Source organism: Zonotrichia albicollis, chromosome 5 (genome assembly GCF_047830755.1).
Source record: "Zonotrichia albicollis isolate bZonAlb1 chromosome 5, bZonAlb1.hap1, whole genome shotgun sequence".
Taxonomy (NCBI): domain Eukaryota; kingdom Metazoa; phylum Chordata; class Aves; order Passeriformes; family Passerellidae; genus Zonotrichia; species Zonotrichia albicollis.
The window spans coordinates 59,516,591-59,533,367 of NC_133823.1; the positions used below are offsets into that span (position 1 = coordinate 59,516,591).

The 16,777-nt window shown below is 36.4% G+C and overlaps 1 long non-coding RNA gene across 1 annotated transcript in view; it reads left to right on the plus strand.

The window, feature by feature from the left end:
• The window catches only part of LOC106629306 (uncharacterized), a 280,698-nt gene that overhangs the window by 89,109 nt on the left and 174,812 nt on the right, over positions 1-16,777 (plus strand). Inside the window, exons 7-8 of the long non-coding RNA XR_012580525.1 lie at positions 8,059-8,092; positions 8,763-8,819. This is a non-coding gene — a long non-coding RNA (uncharacterized LOC106629306). The remainder of the gene's footprint in view (positions 1-8,058; positions 8,093-8,762; positions 8,820-16,777) is intronic.

Below are 16,777 nucleotides of genomic sequence, written 5' to 3' on the forward strand. Positions count from 1 at the left end.
GCCCACAGATGAAATACAAGCAGTGGACTCTGAAATGATTGTTCACTATCTGAGTTTTAAATGTTCTTGTTTGCTGGGAGGATTTTATGGGAATTTTAAATAGAATTTGAATAGCTGAAAATCTAGATAATTATATTTAAAAGAAAATTCTTACATAGGAGATTGCCTCAATGCATTGAATGGTCTGCTCTACATAGCTTATTTGGTTAGTTTCATTGTAAAGTGGAGAAAATATTTTGTTTGTTGCTATCAAACAGAAATGAAAGATGGAAAGGGCATATTAGGTCACCTTGAGGCCAAATTCACAGGTGCTGGAAGCTGGTATAATTCCACTGATGTCAATTCCCATTCTTTTCACTTGGAACTGCAGATGCTCAGCACCCCTGAAATCCCTGATGTGTGTTCAGATTGTTCTTTTTATTACAACACAGTTTTTAGTGCACAGTCCTCTACATTTTTGCTCATTATTATGGTGACGTATTGGCTAACAAAAACATTCCTGTTCTACTGTATGTTTTCACCTCTAGCATATATAGCAGGTTTAGTCTTTGGCAGTTAAATGCAAGTAGAATGATGCTTCCACCTTTTACACCAGGAAGCCAGGAGTCAAACCAGCAGAATCTGTAATGCATTTACAGAGGTGTGTGTGTGTGTAAAATACCAACCTGGTTTCAAGGCTGGAGTGTTTTGATTGTGAAGGAATGAAGTGAAAATGTGGCACAAAAGAAAAATGCTTCGCAGAAACCATCAATAAGTAATGACTTTTTAAACAAAAATTCCAGTTCATTTGGATTCATTGCCACTGAGATATACTTCAAATAATGGTCTAAGCAGAAATTTTAAGAATAAGTGTTGACAGATTTCTATATATTATATATGGAAATTATAATTTAAATATAATTAATTAATTATAAATTGATCTATTTACTATTTTTTCCAATTTTTCAAATTTTTTTCATTTTTCTGAATTGTCATCTAGAGGATTTATGAAAGGGTGCAAAGTCAGAGCAGTATAGGGTAGAATTAAGCAGTCAGAAAGGGATATTTTAGAAAATGTTAAATGTATTTTAAATAACTAGCAAGTGGGATAGTTTCTAGGGTAGAGCTGCTGCTTAGAATCATAGTACAGCAGTAACTTACACAGTGAGATGGAGAAATCACTTACACTTGTATCTACTCTGAGTTCCAAGGAAAAATGTGGTTACTATAGCAACTGCCACATTACACTTATGCAGTCTTTGGAATAGATTAAATTGCTGAAAACCTCAAGGTTTTGTTTGACTCTGTTGAGAACTGCAGCTAAATGTACTGAAGTTACTTAATCAAAGGTATGTTAGTGTGCATATTCTTACATGTTACTTACTGAAACTTTGGCTTGTTGCTTTAGCTTAGTTTCTTTTTCTTGTTTTTTGGTGGCATATACTAATTCAAAATAACTGTGTCATGTTCATTTATTGTTTAGGCGGAAACCATTTGGCTATATCTACATATAAGATAAACACTGAATGTGTGAAACAATATAAAAAAATCCTGCCATGAGGTATAGTCAAGAGGTTCAGAAAATCAAAGTACTGGTTAGTCTAGGAAGTTTGTTTGGAAACCATCCTAAGATTCTATAAAAAATTAATCATTAATCACTATGGCAGAGAAAGCAAGTTGTGTTTTGTTTTCGGTGGAAATTCACTCTGTGGGCTCAGTGCAGTTGGTCAACAATTGCAGATAAAGTCATCTAACATGCTTCCATTATTTGAACAATACTTTATGCTTTATGTTAAAAGTGCTTAAATGCAGTGATTTGAAGGGGTGATGATTTATGCCTTCCTGATATATTTAAACACTTCAAAAGTTTAATGACCTAAAAGGCAGGGAAATTTTGCTGCAAATATTTTTTTGGATGGTGTTCATGCAGAACAAAATACAAAATAAACATAGGGTGGAGCTGTAGAAATCAACATCTTCCTTTGAACAGCTGAGATGCCACAACATGTTGTGCTGTGCTAAGAAAACTATAGATAGTTTTGCAATGTAGGCCTTTGGTGCCTCCCCAAGTTCTGACAGAGAAAGTAGGTACTGTAGTAGCATTGTAGTATTGAAGAATTTGAAACTGAAATCCTGGAATTATAAGCACTTGTATATTGTAGTAGATGTTTTTGTTCATTTCAGTCCATTTCTTCTGTTCTAGGGAGTTAAAATTTTAGCACTGTGGTTACTGTTGATTCTTCCCCCTGCTTAATGAACACTTTTTGTTTTCTCCTGCTGCCTCTGTTCTGGGCTTGCCCTGCTGGGGCAGGGAGTGAAGCACCGGCAGAGTGAGGGTTCTGGGTTGCTTTGGTGCTGGTTTTGTTCCAATGGGGCATGGAAAACTCTGCCTGCTTTGCATGTTTACTTATTTCTCCTTCTCAGTTATATTTCCCAAAGTCTTGAGTATGTGGCAGCCTCTCCAGAATGCATCATTCTGGGCATGGTTCTTCTAAATGTCTGAGTTTTCACCTACCTCCTTACTGGTCACCTACTATCCTTCCCTTTCTAAATTTAACTCTTCCTTTAGAGCTAATTTTTCATTTTTACATGTTTCCTTCACAAATCCTGACAGCCTCTAAAGCTTTACTTTGTTCAGATGTTCTATCTTTATTTTATCTTTTCTACCCAGCATTTCTTATTGATTTATTTACCTGTTTGGTGGTTATTTGGTGACATGACTGTGTGGTGCTTTATTTTCTGTTTATTGCTCAAAGTTTTAGACTGTGCTTTCTTCCACCCTTCAAGGTAATTCCTGTTTTTCTCTGAGAGGACACAGAAGTCTGATGCTGAAACATTAGCAAATCTTTTGTAATGAGTGACAGTTATTTAATTTACTTTCTGTACCTGATACAATAGCTCTTACAGCTTATTTGAATATGTCATTTGGTATTTTACATAGAAGTGCTGCATCAGTTTCTTTGTAACATCCAAGTAAGGATTAGATTTAGCACCAGGTTATCCAGGATTGCAGTTATTGGCTCTATGTGTTTATGAAATACATTATCATAAATATTCATGATTTCTTGTGTGTATTTGATATCAGTTTGCAATGTTAATCCTGCCTCAGGACCAACTTCCATCATGACAAGTACAAGGAATGTATTCTTGCCTACTTTGTGAGCTTCATAAATTAAAACCTTTGAAATACACACAATGTAATTTGCCTTGCTTTGTCCCCTGTGGTATTTGTCTCAATACCTCGCCATTGAATTTTCATAGGAGCTACATTTTCTTCCTTGTCAGGTAACCTGGGTTCTGTCTTTGTTGTAAACTGTGACTTTATTCTTTTGTTGCCCACCTCATTTTATCACCTTTGAAAACTGGTTCCTGTGCTGCCACTTCCACGGCAAAACACATCCTTGTGCTGTGCTGGAGATGGTTAGACTCAGAGTGATTATTTGAAGGTGAGACACTGTTCTTGTTTAGAGTGCTAGGGAAATTAAAAGAAGAGAAAAATGGTTTCTAGACAGAAGGAGGCTGTCTTCAACCTTTTTCACTGTAAATCCAGCTGAAAGGAAAGCAGGTATAAAACTGCTGCACACTGTGGGAAACTATTCCCTGTATGCTTCATTCACTTGTGTTGCTTTGTTGTTATTTATTTTTTCTCCCAAGCTTCTCACTCTTAGTCAATATTAAAATCTGGGTTTGGCTATAGAAATACTGTTATATATTCATGTGAAAATGTGTGACACTCAGCTTAGTTTGCTGAGGATGACTTTCTGAGCAGACACAGGGATACAGCTGAGAATTACAATTAGATGAACATTTCTGCTTGGTTTTCTTGATTATAGGCATCAAACATATTTTTATCTGTATTTCTATTAATTCACTTTTTGATCAGTTCCCATAACCAGATAGTTTTGAAATGAAGGATAATTTTTAGTACATATAATACTTGAAGAAAAATGCCTACTTACTACTTTTATGTTGATGATAGATTCTCAATATCAAATGAGAACAGTTTACAATCTTGTCTATCCCAGTTTTCATTCCCTCTTAGCAAGATTCATACTTGTCAGGACCTGTCAGTTCTTTAACATTTACTTTACCTGTTTTTTAGCTACAGTAAAAACTTCACTCACTGTTTATTCTGCAAAACGCATTTTGCTCCCTTGCCTTGCTAAAATGATCCAAGTCCAAGTTTTGTTTGCTACTGTTTTTTCATTTCTAAATGCATCTGTAGGTGCAGCGGTTGAGAAAACAATTAGACATTCCAAGTGATTTTCAGAAAGAGTCTAGGTTATAAACAGGGCAAAGCACATCTTGGTACACAGTGGGATGAGGATTTGGGCTGTTTAGTGTCTTCTGTGAGAACGGCCTCTGGCTGTCCCTGTGTTGCTCAGAGTCAGTTTTTGCTCTGAAATGGACCCACCACTGGTCAAAGCTGATCAGAACAGCCACGCTTGTGGTGTCTCTGTGTAAATGTACTTTTGAAAGAGTAAAAAATGCTGCACAGCAGCTGTGAAAAAGAGGACTGAGACATGAGAAAAAAGTGTTGAAACAACCCTGCAGACACCAAGGTCAGTGTAGGAAGGGGAGTAGGTGCTAACAGGTGTCCGAGCAGAGATCCCCCTGCATCCCAAGAAGTGGAAGATGGTAATGCAGGTTAAGCCCCTGCAGCCCGTGGGACACATGGGTGGAGCCGATGTGCTGCAAACTGCAGCCCATGGAGGATCCCAGGCTGGAGGAAGTGCCTATGTCATAAAGGAAGCTGCAGCCCCCGTGGAGCCCACATGGAGCAGGTTTACTGGAAGGACCTGTGGACTATGGAGAACCCACACCGGAGCACTCTGTTCCTGAAGGACTGTGCTGTGTGCACAAATCCATGTTGGAGCACTTCAGGAGCGACTTCAGTCCATAGGAAGGGTCCACACTGAGGCAGGTTGGGAAGAGCTGTATGCTGTGGGAAGGATCCCATATTGCAGCTGGAGAACAGTGTGGGGAGGAAGGAGAAGCGGGGATGGAATGTTGTTATGGACTGACCACAAACCCCACTCCTTATCCCACTGTACCTCATAGAGTGGGGAGAAAGCTGAAGAGAGAGGAGTGAAGGAAGGAAGGTGAGCCTGGGAAGAAGGGGGTGTGAGGGCAAGGCATATTTAGTTTGGTCTTTTTCTCACCATTCTAGTATATTTTTAATTGACAGCAAATTAAATCAATCTTCTCCAGCTAGTTTGTTTTGCATGTAGCAGTTTCCTGTCCTTATTGAGCCATGAGCTCTTCCATCTTATTTCACCTCCTTGTTTTGCCAGGGAGGAGGAATGGATCAGTGGGCATCTGGCAGCCAGTAAAGGTTAACCCTGGACATTGTTTGCAGTCTTGTAAGAAGTAGAAGTTATCTTTGGTTGATGGATTCCTCATGTGTGGAAACATAGTTGTGTTTTCTATAATTCCAGTGCTCATTGCTGTACCATTTGCAATGCCCTGTGATATGCTGACAGCATATCATCTATGTGTAGAGTTTCCCTTACCCAGTTTTCAGTAAATTGGGGAACTGATACCAAATGAAATATGTGTAACTGAAAAGGCAGGGCACCCTGATGAATCCAAAATGAATTTTGAAAGACACACAAAGGAAGTACCTTCCTTACACATTCCAGGCAGTATTTTTTAGCACAGAAAAGATAATTGGAAAATTATAATGCTTTTATTGGGATGTCCACTTAATCTGTTTTTTCCTAGCTAATCATTAATTCTTTTATCTCTTACTGATCTGTTTATCAAAAAATTGCAATCTTTTCTTCCACTGATATTCTAGATACTAAAGTGTAAGATTGCAAAATCACCAAGGGCAAGCAAAATTAGCACAAAGCATGTGCTTATTAGTAAAAGGGAAAAGGAAAGAAAAATGAAAATAAAATGGAGTGAGGTAAGAAGAAAAAGAACAATGATAAGTACTTAAATATGAGAAGGACAGGGAGTAGGAAGAAAGAAAAAATATTCTGAAGTAATAAACAGTATTTATTCACATAATAAAACAGGTGTATCTCTGAGGGTACCTGCAGGTATGTATCTATAGAACTTCTGAAGCACCCATCAGCTGATTTTTTAGAGAAAATTATAGTGATGTACTTCAGCTATCAACAAAGGTCTTAGCCAGATGCCACAAATGGATGTTTTCTCTGTGGTTTGTGGCTTCTTGGTACCTGTGATAGATTAGATCTCACTTAAAATTAGCTGTTAAAATCTGTGACTCTTTAAAGGACCTGTTGCAGAGTTGATCAAAATATACAGCGGCTGCTGAAGAGCCATTCAAACTGTATAGAAAAAAATAATAAAATGGTCAGAGAAACAGGGTGATTTCTGCTGTGGAAGGGATTACAGGAAGGCAAACATTTGTAAACTTGAGTGAGGAAAGCCTTCAGCCCTGTGTGCCAAGAGCTATGTGAAGGATCTCAGTAAAATTAAAAACCCCATTCATTCAGAGTAAAAGACTAGAGAGGTATTACCAAGCAATAGCAAAGTGCATGTGCTACTTGGGAAAGGCTTTCTTAACAGTTGCATGGAGACCTAGTATGTGACAATTTAGGATTTCTTTTTGGAATAGCATTCCATCTTTTTGGTGTAGGACTTAATCCATGTCTTGTGGCCAAGCTCCTGCTATTGTTTCCTAATTCTGTGGTCATCTTTTGCAGCCCCATTGTATCTTCCCATTGCTTTGTGTTTTTAAACAAACCCAAACACCTGTTCTGCCAGTGCTAATGGCTGTGAGCTCATACTGTGTTTTAATCATCTCTGACTAGAAAAATCATTCAGGCTGCAGGTTTTCCTTCTCATTTATGCTTTTTGGAAAAACTAAATACTTCTTCTCACACTCAGGCAAGGAACTTGAAAATGCTGCACTGTCTTGCTGACAGCATTGCTGTCCTAGAATCTTTTAGCATCATTGTAAATATCAGCATGAATATACAGAAATGACCTGAGCATGCTTTTTGAGTAGGAAGAAATCACAGGTTTTCACATACAGAGGTGACAACCTACTCCAGTGTCAGTAGTGATTTTCCTTCTGTCTTTCACAGGAATACCTAGTAGTGAAAACTGTGAGTTAAAGACTGATTGATCTGCCAGGCCTTCCTTCACAGAGCTCCTGAATGATCCCTCCATCTCTATGCAAAATGACATTTGAACAACTGCTTTTCATTTGTTTTGAATTTTTCGATGTGTAAAGATTAGATGAGTATTAGGATGTCCAAATTAATCATACAGGGAGATAGGGAAGACTAGTTTTGTAAATAACTCAGACTCCTAAGTAGAAAAACATCTCCTTCCCCCTTTCTCTGTAAGTTCAGTCCCTGTCCCTTGCATTCCTCGTCCCATTCCCATCAACTTCAAAAAAATATTGTCCCCCTCAAAGTGAGTGAGAAACTTTGTAAGTATCCAGTTTCACTGAGGCCACTAAATTGATTTACACTGGACCTAAATTCCTAAATCATCCCTGGCATAATTCTGTTGCCATTAACTGGGATAGGTGTGCAAGTTGCTGGGGTGTAAACAACAGGCTTGTTCAGTTCATAATGTGTAATACTTTCATCTTGAAATGTTAATGTTTTGTTTCTGTGTGGTTTTACAATGGAAGGCATTACAATAAAGCCTTTCATACACAAAATACTGCAACAGGTATTTGCAGTTAGATAATAATATATAGTATGTCATATAACAATGCATTTTAGAGTAGAAGAAAAAGAATGAAGTGGACTTAATTAAAAAAGGTTCATCTTTCAGCAGGAGCAAATGTTTGCTTTCTCACTATCACTTTCTGTGGATTTTTTTTGGATTTTTTTCCTAGTTTTCTTATTTTTAGGAGCCATGCTAGTTCTTTTGTATTAATACCATAAACCTCAAAACGCCAAACGAACTTCACCAAAGACAAAATTCACATGGAAAGTATTTTTGGTGAGATTTTTAGGTCAATGTTATAACTTGTTTTGTTTTAGAGCTTTTCAAGTAGATGCTGCAAGGATTACTTTATAATGCAAATATTTCCCCTTCATTTTCCAAACTGATTTTATTCAAGTTGGATTTCCTTCTGTATTTTAGGGATGTACAGAAATCATGGATACAGTCCTGATCTGTGAGTGATATCATTGATTATTTTCAGCGGTTTCTAAAAAAGGTTTTATGAAGATTTCTTACTATATTTAAATCTCTGCCAACTATGTGCAAACAAAACACTGGAGTTTTTGACTGAGGGGGCCCAACAGCCTAATGTGATTTTCACATGCATACATGAAAAGCAAGTCATAAAATTATAGGAGGGAATGATGGAGAGAAAAATAAGGAAAGTTATGTTTGAGACTAAATGAAATTAGTCAGAGCATTGTGATTCTAGAAGAAACTAAATGATGCTGTAATTAGATCAAGCCAAAACATTTCATGAGAAAGGCTTTTAAACCCACAAAACATATTGATTTATTATCTTAATGCATTTGATAAATAGCTTCAGAAAAGATAAAAGCAAACATGATTCAACAAAGCAAACATATTTTATTCCCTCTCCCAAAATAAGAAAAATGTGATTTTAGCTTTACACAAAATGAAATTTTGAGATTAAACTCCCCCAATAAAAAAATCCAACCCAAACAAAGCATTCTATTTTAATTGACCGGAATGTTTAGGCTAAGCAAATGCCATCACAGGGGGGCAGCCTAAAAAAGAGACAGGAATTTATTATAAAGAACTGTAGTCATATCCAGAGGTGGGATGTGGTAATTTGTGACATTTATGCTCTTTCTTCTTCTTAGTCATTGGTGCCTCTGGGTGTGCACTGAAAAGAATGCAAGAAGAGTCTACCAATATGGGTAAGTAAGTGAAAAAACCCAAGCTGTGTAAGGTCAAATGTGTAGGACCAATATTGTGAAGATGTGTTTTTTTGTTAAAAATATTTCAGGGTATAGTCAGATCTATGTGGATCAGAGTTTATACGATGAGATTAATACAAAAAAAAAAATTCTATCCAAAGTATATCTTCCCATAAACTTATTTTCTTGCAAATTTAAACTGTTATGGGAGATTTGAGCTCTTTGTCTATATGAAAGCTGGTAGTTTAGAGAAATTGTTCTGAAAGTCATGATTACATGTTACTAGGATGTGAAGCACTGACAATGTAGTCAGAAAGGTTTTCGCAGTCTAAAGCAGATAGAAGATGTATCATGGTTCTATAGATTTTAGAATTATAAGAAAGCGAATAAGAAAAGAAGTGGATGGCTAACAGATCTTTGTTTGTTTAGAAAAAAAAAAGCTAAAAATGTTATTCAGTGCTGGACTCAAATTTATTGCTGCTCTGATTCAGCTATTAAGAAACCCACTTATCCACAATACAAGGTGACACCGTAATGCATTTATAATATTCTGTGCGACCATTATGCTACCAAGTTTTGAATGCTAATGGGGTTATCTCTTGTTGGCTCATGTACGTGCCCTAGTTAATACTATGTGTAGTGATTCTCTTGTATTTTCAAATGCCACTTGTTTGTAATCAGAAAGGATTTCCTATTTATGTGCATTTCCTGGCAACTGCTGGTTTGGTTTTTTTTGTTGTTTTTGTTTTGCTTTTTTCCTTACTGAGAATTGATTTATTCAAAAGTTGTCATCTAAGTTCATCCCTTGACCAGTCTGACTGATCCAAGTAGATCTAGTTGTTCCACATGTCACTTTAATCCCTCGTGAAGAAAATTTTCTTGACCAAAGAAGACAGTAGAAAATTTCAGTAACTTAGAGATGCTAAGTGAGCAACAAAAAAGCAAATGAAATTCAGTGTTAATAAATACATACTAAAGTTAAAATTAAACCTAGTGGTGCACTTTACAGAATTCTAAATCAAGAGTATTGCTTGAAGAAAGGGAGAAAAATAATCATAAGCAGTTCAGTGCACAGCTACAATCAGGACAGTTAGCACGATTTTGGGGCACATATGAAGTAGGGTGAAGATTAATAAGAGATTATTATAATATTTTTGTGAGTCCATAGTGGGAGTTCTTGTATAGCATGGTGTGCAGGGCTTTCCACCACATCTCAGAGAGATATTAACCCTCCATATGTGGCTTCAGAGAAGGACAATAACAATTATAGAGAATCTGGAACACCTCTCATGAAAGAAAATTAGGAGTGTTTTCCTTGGAAAGAAGATGAGTAAGTGGGGACGCAATAAAATATACAGAATATTGAATACCGTAGAAAGATTAGGAACAATTTTTCCACCTCTTTTATAATACAAGGCAAAAGAGGCATTAATGAGAACATTTATTTACTTATATTTAGAATAATAGAGATGTAAGACAGGATGTGGCCTTCCTTACATAACTATGCAATAAATATCTTCACATAAAACCTAGGCAGCATTAGGGAAACTTATTACACAAGGACTCAGACCTGCAGAGACACAGATCCACATGCTGTACAGAAAACAGTTTAGGGATGTATGTAGTAAAGATGGTAAATTGAAAGCTGATATTTGTTCCTCCATGCATAAAGTAATTAAATGGGAGGACTATAGTGCAACAGAAAGCAATAGGACCAAACATTTAGCCAAACTAGAAAGAGTATGTTTATGCATCTTTATAATTTTGATCATGCTATACAAAGTCATTACAATTAATTATAAGAACCTAGTAATCCATCCTATGTCTCATTTCAGAGCTTAAATTTATGTCTAATGATACAAGAAGATGAAACTTTGTCTAGATTGATGTAGATAATTTTTCCTCTGGAATGATTTTATGCTTTCCTGTGAAACAATTGCATTGGATGTTCTAAGAGATCACTAAGATTTGATGGACCTTGGTGTGATCTAAGATTTTGATTCAAATGTTTCTTTATTAGTAAATACATTGCATCTAGCTCTGGTAAAGCAGAGTTATGAAGCAAGATGCTGAGAAGCAGAGTTTAAGCTTGCATCATTAGAGAGCAAAATTGGTTCAAACAGGGAAGGCATTCCTGATGCTAAGGAATTTTAGCCAATGCATGCACATGACTTGTGTATGGGGCTGTGACTTGGGTTGCTTAGAGAAAGCTGGTACTTAAAGGGCTTAAAGTGTTATTCAGCATATTTTAACTGACTATAAAAAATGTTTTAGGCAGAACCAATTTTTACTGAGCATCCATTTCAGTAAAAACTAAATTGAATTTTTGCTTTGCTCCTTATTTTTGATATTAGTTTCAAAGTACCTTGACAAGCATATGCAAAAAAATGGAGGATCAGACTCTGGTATTCATTAGAAACAATTCCTGTCAAAGAAGTGGTATAAATGTATATGAGACATTTTAAAGGCTATTTAATACTATAGCTTGCAATATTGTGAATGAAAACCTCTTGGCTGCTGAAAAGCATGTTTGAGCTGTGTAGAAAGCTGTAAATTGTTTCTTAAGAAGTACAACACAGAATTTGTTTTGGTTTTTGCATACTTAACATATTAAAATCTCACACTAAACATCTTCTTGCTGAAAGTATGCATGTGGAAAAAATTAATGCTGGGTAAGCTGGTGTGTGAACTTAGAATGCATTAAAACTTGTGCACTGTGTTCATTTATTTACCCTACAGTACACATACAGGCATATTTTGTTTTTATCAAGACTTGTCACAAATTCAGAAGCAGTGTATTCAGATATGTATCACAGATAATTCCACTGAATTTTTTCCAATGACATTTTTGCATATTCGTAGATTTAATTTGGGGGCTTTGGGGATAGACCATATCTCTTGAAAAACAAATGCAGAACATATTACACCTATTTTAGCTTTTTCAGCATATAGAGAAAATACTCTGGGTTCAGTAATACTATTCATGACATCAAGAATATTCCAATTTCTCTTGTACACAGGGTAAAATGAGCCAAAAAAGAGAGATGCTGTTTTAAGGAAAACAGGATGCAATTTCATCAGTGTTTCTAGAACATTGGATCATACAAAGCTGTGAATAAGAAACTTCGTTTCCCAGTTGGCAACCTATTGATTAAAAGAGCAGTTCACTAATGAAATAACTAGAAGAAGCCAAAGCTAAAAAAGCCTGCACAACCAAATATGCTGACTTTGTTTAAAAATGAGCATGTTTGCACAGGAACACCTGAACTTTGCTGGTTGAGGGAAAATGGCTTTACCTTCACTTGATTTATTTTTTAGCCCTCTGTAATATATTATGTAGCATTATAACTAGCATAGTATTTAGGCAGAGTCTTTAATCAGACCCAATTACACTGTTTCAACAGAACTCTGAGGTGTAGCTGTGTTTCCAAGCATTTGTATGCTACATCTGCAGGTAGTTGACTATTTCTTCTAGGCAAGAAGAGTTGAGGATACTGCATAATTTGTGAGAAGTTAATTTACATAGCAATACAGAGAAATTTGACTTGTGAGTGTTGAGGCCATTCATGCCATCAGTTTTGCTCTGTACTGACTTTGGTTAACTAGGAGGTTCTATGTCACCTTGACAGATTTTTTTGCTCAATTGTCACACTTTTGTTGAGTCTTACATGGACTATGACAATTTGAACAGAAAGCTTTGGAAAACCTGTGAACTTACAGGGCTGTTTATACATCTGCATGTTTTCTTAAATGACTCTGTTTCCATCTCTCTGTCTAGACTTCTGTTAAGCATTGACAAAAAGATACTTTAGGCTTGCACGTAGACAGACATATTCCCAAGTCTGCTGTAGCTCTGTTCTCTTGATTGTCCAGATTGTGAAATAGGGAGCAGGCAGCTGGGGCTCTTGTGTGCCTGGATGTGACCCAAATGTGTGCCAGGACCAGGAGCTAGGAAATGCTACTGGATGCTGAAGTTTAAGCTTAGCTCATCCCACTCACCTGAAGCCCCAGGATAATAAACATGCTCTGACACAATAAAACAGTGTAAGGCTTATGTGTTCAGGAACTTAAGCTTGTAACTATGGGATGATTTTCCTGTACAGATTGCAAAATGATCCACCACCTCTGAGCTGGGATGCAGCTGGACAGCCATGATAGAACTGTGCAGCTGTGCTGGCTCTCTGTTGTCAAATGATACAAAGTGCATGCTGTATTGATTAATTCATGTTTTCTCTAAGTGGACCATATATTTCTGTGTCCTTTCCTCCCTAAAATAAATAGATGGCAATATGCTTATATTTATACATTGAAAGTATTTTGAGAATTGTATTAAATGAAGTGCTTGTGTACATTGCCTTCTCTGGCAAGAGAGCAGATGCTAATCAGGTCACTTAATGCATTGAAGAGCATGATAAAAAAAGCTAAGCACAATTTCTCTATAACTAACATGGAACGGGGTAATGGGCGTAGCATTTATGTCCAAGGATTTTAAGTGGCAAAGATAAAATGCTCCGTTTTCATTTCTGTGGAAGAAATCTAGCATTTTCATTTCCTTCTCACACATCAGTATTGTATTCAGTGATAAATACTACAATGGGAAGATAATTATTCTAAGGGCTCAGTTCTAAAAAGACTTTTGGGGGTAGAAGGAGGAGGATTTTTTAGCCATTTTAGAGATGAGTTATGCAACAAAAAGCTAGAAATCTTTGTTGTTGATTTCAGTGTGCTCATGAGCTGGGATTAATGTTCTTTGTGCTTGCTGATGTAGACAAACACGCAGTAGTTCTAAATTTATACCGCATGTACTGGAATCAAGCTCGCCTTTTCATTTAAGTGCCATTATGAACAGGAGTAGTTTTTTATATCTAATGACTCCTAAAATGGCACACACTGATGGGGAAGACTAGAAAAATAACAAGATAAATAAAGAAGATACTTAGCTACAGTATATAGCAACTGTAAACATCAATTCTGTTGTTTGAGATCTAGCAGAGTTAACTTTTGTGAATTAGATATAGGGGATTTGTTTTAATGGCTCTATATGTGTAGATACAGACAAATATATAGATTTGTGTATGTGCCATTCACCAGGCACTCTGACTATTTCTTTTGCTGAGAGAGATTACAGAGCCTGCATTCAGAAAATTAAAAGGGACTGTGTACAGGAATATGTAAAAACACTGGCAGAAACTGGTATGCCACAAAGCTGTGGTGATAATACTGTTTTAAAATGTGCACTAGTGGGGACACAGAGATAATTTCCATAACTACTGCATCATCTTATGCCTCTAAGAGGAACAGTTGTGGAATACAAAGTAGAGGCTTCTTATTAAGTGTTTTGGTGACAAGAAGGCAATATTTTATATTAAGTATGAAAAGGAAGCCTCTGGAAAGTAGCTTGAGGTAAAGCACTTCCTTCCTTCTCATTTTAGTAATTTGAATAATGAAAAAACCCATAACCAACTGAAACCCCAACCTTTAGCCACAAGTACTGTCTTTGAAAATGGCATGAAAGCACAGGTAATCACATAAATTTATACAGAGTTTCTCGGGTCACGGTACTTTTTTGTCATCGTGTAAAGGAAATTCTTTGGAACTCATATAAGAAAAATATTCCAAATGACTGTTTCATATTAATGAGGCAGAAGACAGAAAAGTATGGGTGGTAAGTTCTCTTTTAATCCTCAGAATATAAAACAAGTTTACCTAGGTTTAAATCCTGAATAACTGACTTCTATTGAAATGCATATTACATAGATGGCCACCCTACCATTATTGCCATGCAAAAAGAACATCTGTGAAATTGATGTAATGACAAAACTAACAGGAAAGAAATGTGAAATGCAGAAAGCAAAATCTAGAGCATTTAGATACTGTGTAGCTACCTAATTTTGTAGCTGACATTAAAAATCCTATTCTGATTTTTTTTTGTTTAAAGTGTGACACATAACGAGCTACTTACATAACCAGTACCTATCCCTTTTGCTTCCTTTCTAAAAGGACAAAATAAGCATTATAATGACAATGGGTTATGACAGCTTCAGGGTCATCTGACTTTTATTTTGCCAAGGAGAGGAGAGTCTAGAACTCACATCCTGGGTGACTGGCTCTGCATGCTCATTTGGCTGCCTTTTAAAGCAGCTGTTAGTGTGACAAGGTGTGTTTCCTACTTATTTTTCAGTTCAGGACTCGATGATCTTTCACATACACTCCAGAGAACTCTGAACAAGTTGCTGGTTTTCAATAGGTGTCACAGTGCATTTACACTGCATGTATCCACTGAAGGAAATACCACTGTTGCTTAGTTGGCCTGAGTGTGCTGTTTAATACAAGTTATGATTACAGAAAGAATTTTATGTCATTAAATGGGAGGTGAATATAAAAATATGAGTGTTCATTAAATGTTAAGTGTTTCAATTGCCGTAAGCTGCATCCAACTATGAAAAAATATTATGTCTTGCAGTGGCTTCTAACAATAGGATAATGGATGAAATTTTATTTCTTTATAACACAAGAAGCTGTGAAGTCCATTGTAGTTCACTTACATTTGTAATAGGACATATGTTCAAGAAAAGTGAGTTTTGACAATATTATGATCACTTCTAAGAGTTAGTGTCTTTGCAGCAAGATTTTCAGAGAGATTACTTCAAGTTAACATTAGTCTTGCTCAGTGAACTGAATTATCATTTGTGTTTGGAGTGTGTGAGTTGAGTTGCTGGAGTTCTTCTCCCAGAGTCATCCAAAAGACACAGCTTGTACACTCCAAGATTCCTCTGTGACTGAAGCCACAGTATAGCACTTAATCCTCTCAAAGCAGGCTCCTAAATTCAAAGCACTAATGCAGATGCACCCCTATTGCCCCCATCCAGTACAGTAACTCTAAGCAGACCAACATTAAAAAAATACTTGCATGTGATCAAGGCTTGTTTAGGCACATCTCAACTAGCTTCAATTGCTCCTGTTTGGTACCAAACCAGAGAAACTTCCTTACACAAGCACAGCAGAACCCTTTGCACTTAGGGAATCTGGCTCTATTGAAGTCTGTATCACTGCACCTTTACAGTTGGTACTGAAGAGAAGTGTCACAGTGCCTGTACAAACTGCAGTGAGCCTCCTACGCTGGCAGAATGACTTCACAGGTGTAGAAATGAAGAGTATTTGATTTAACCCCATAAAATGAAAAATTATGTGTTTGTTTCTGTAACTTTGTAAATTAGTGACTAAAACCAGAACTGGAGGTGGTTTCTCTGACACTGCTGCTGGAATAAGCTGTAGAATGTAATTTATACATTGCACCACATGAAACAAAAACTCCTAAGGATCCTAAAAACTAGCTGTGAGATGAGCTCTCTAGGGAGCAAATAATCACCTCATTGACAGTACTGAGCTGTATTAATATGCACCAGAAGTGATGCTAGCAGTTTCTGGAGAGCAAATTATGATATTTCTTTTTCTCACATCCTGCAGGAGTCTCTTCATTGGCAAATAAAATGGACCTTATTAAGCTGAGACATATCTCTTTGAACTAGAGTAACTGTAGCATCATCTACACATGTTTCAATTTCCTCATTAGGAATACAAAAAATAGAGTTGCTTTTTTTTTTTAATGCTTTTTTTCACCTTATAAAAAACCTAACATGATTATTTCTTCTAGTTTTTCTTTAGATTTTATTTTAAGGGGACAGAATGTAAGGATAAGCTTTGGTTTAACTTGCTAGCAGGTTTTAAAATAAATGGCTTATCATGAAGGTATATATATATTTACACATACATACATATATATACATATATACATATGTATATATATATATGTATATATATATATGCAAAATTGTTTGAGGTTTTATTTTGCAAGATTTTTCATTACCTTTGCTTTTTTATAGGAGGAAACATTCATCTTCGTTGGTAAACCATACCAGGTTTGCCAACAGAGTGTTCAAACAGAGTGGCTGCTATTT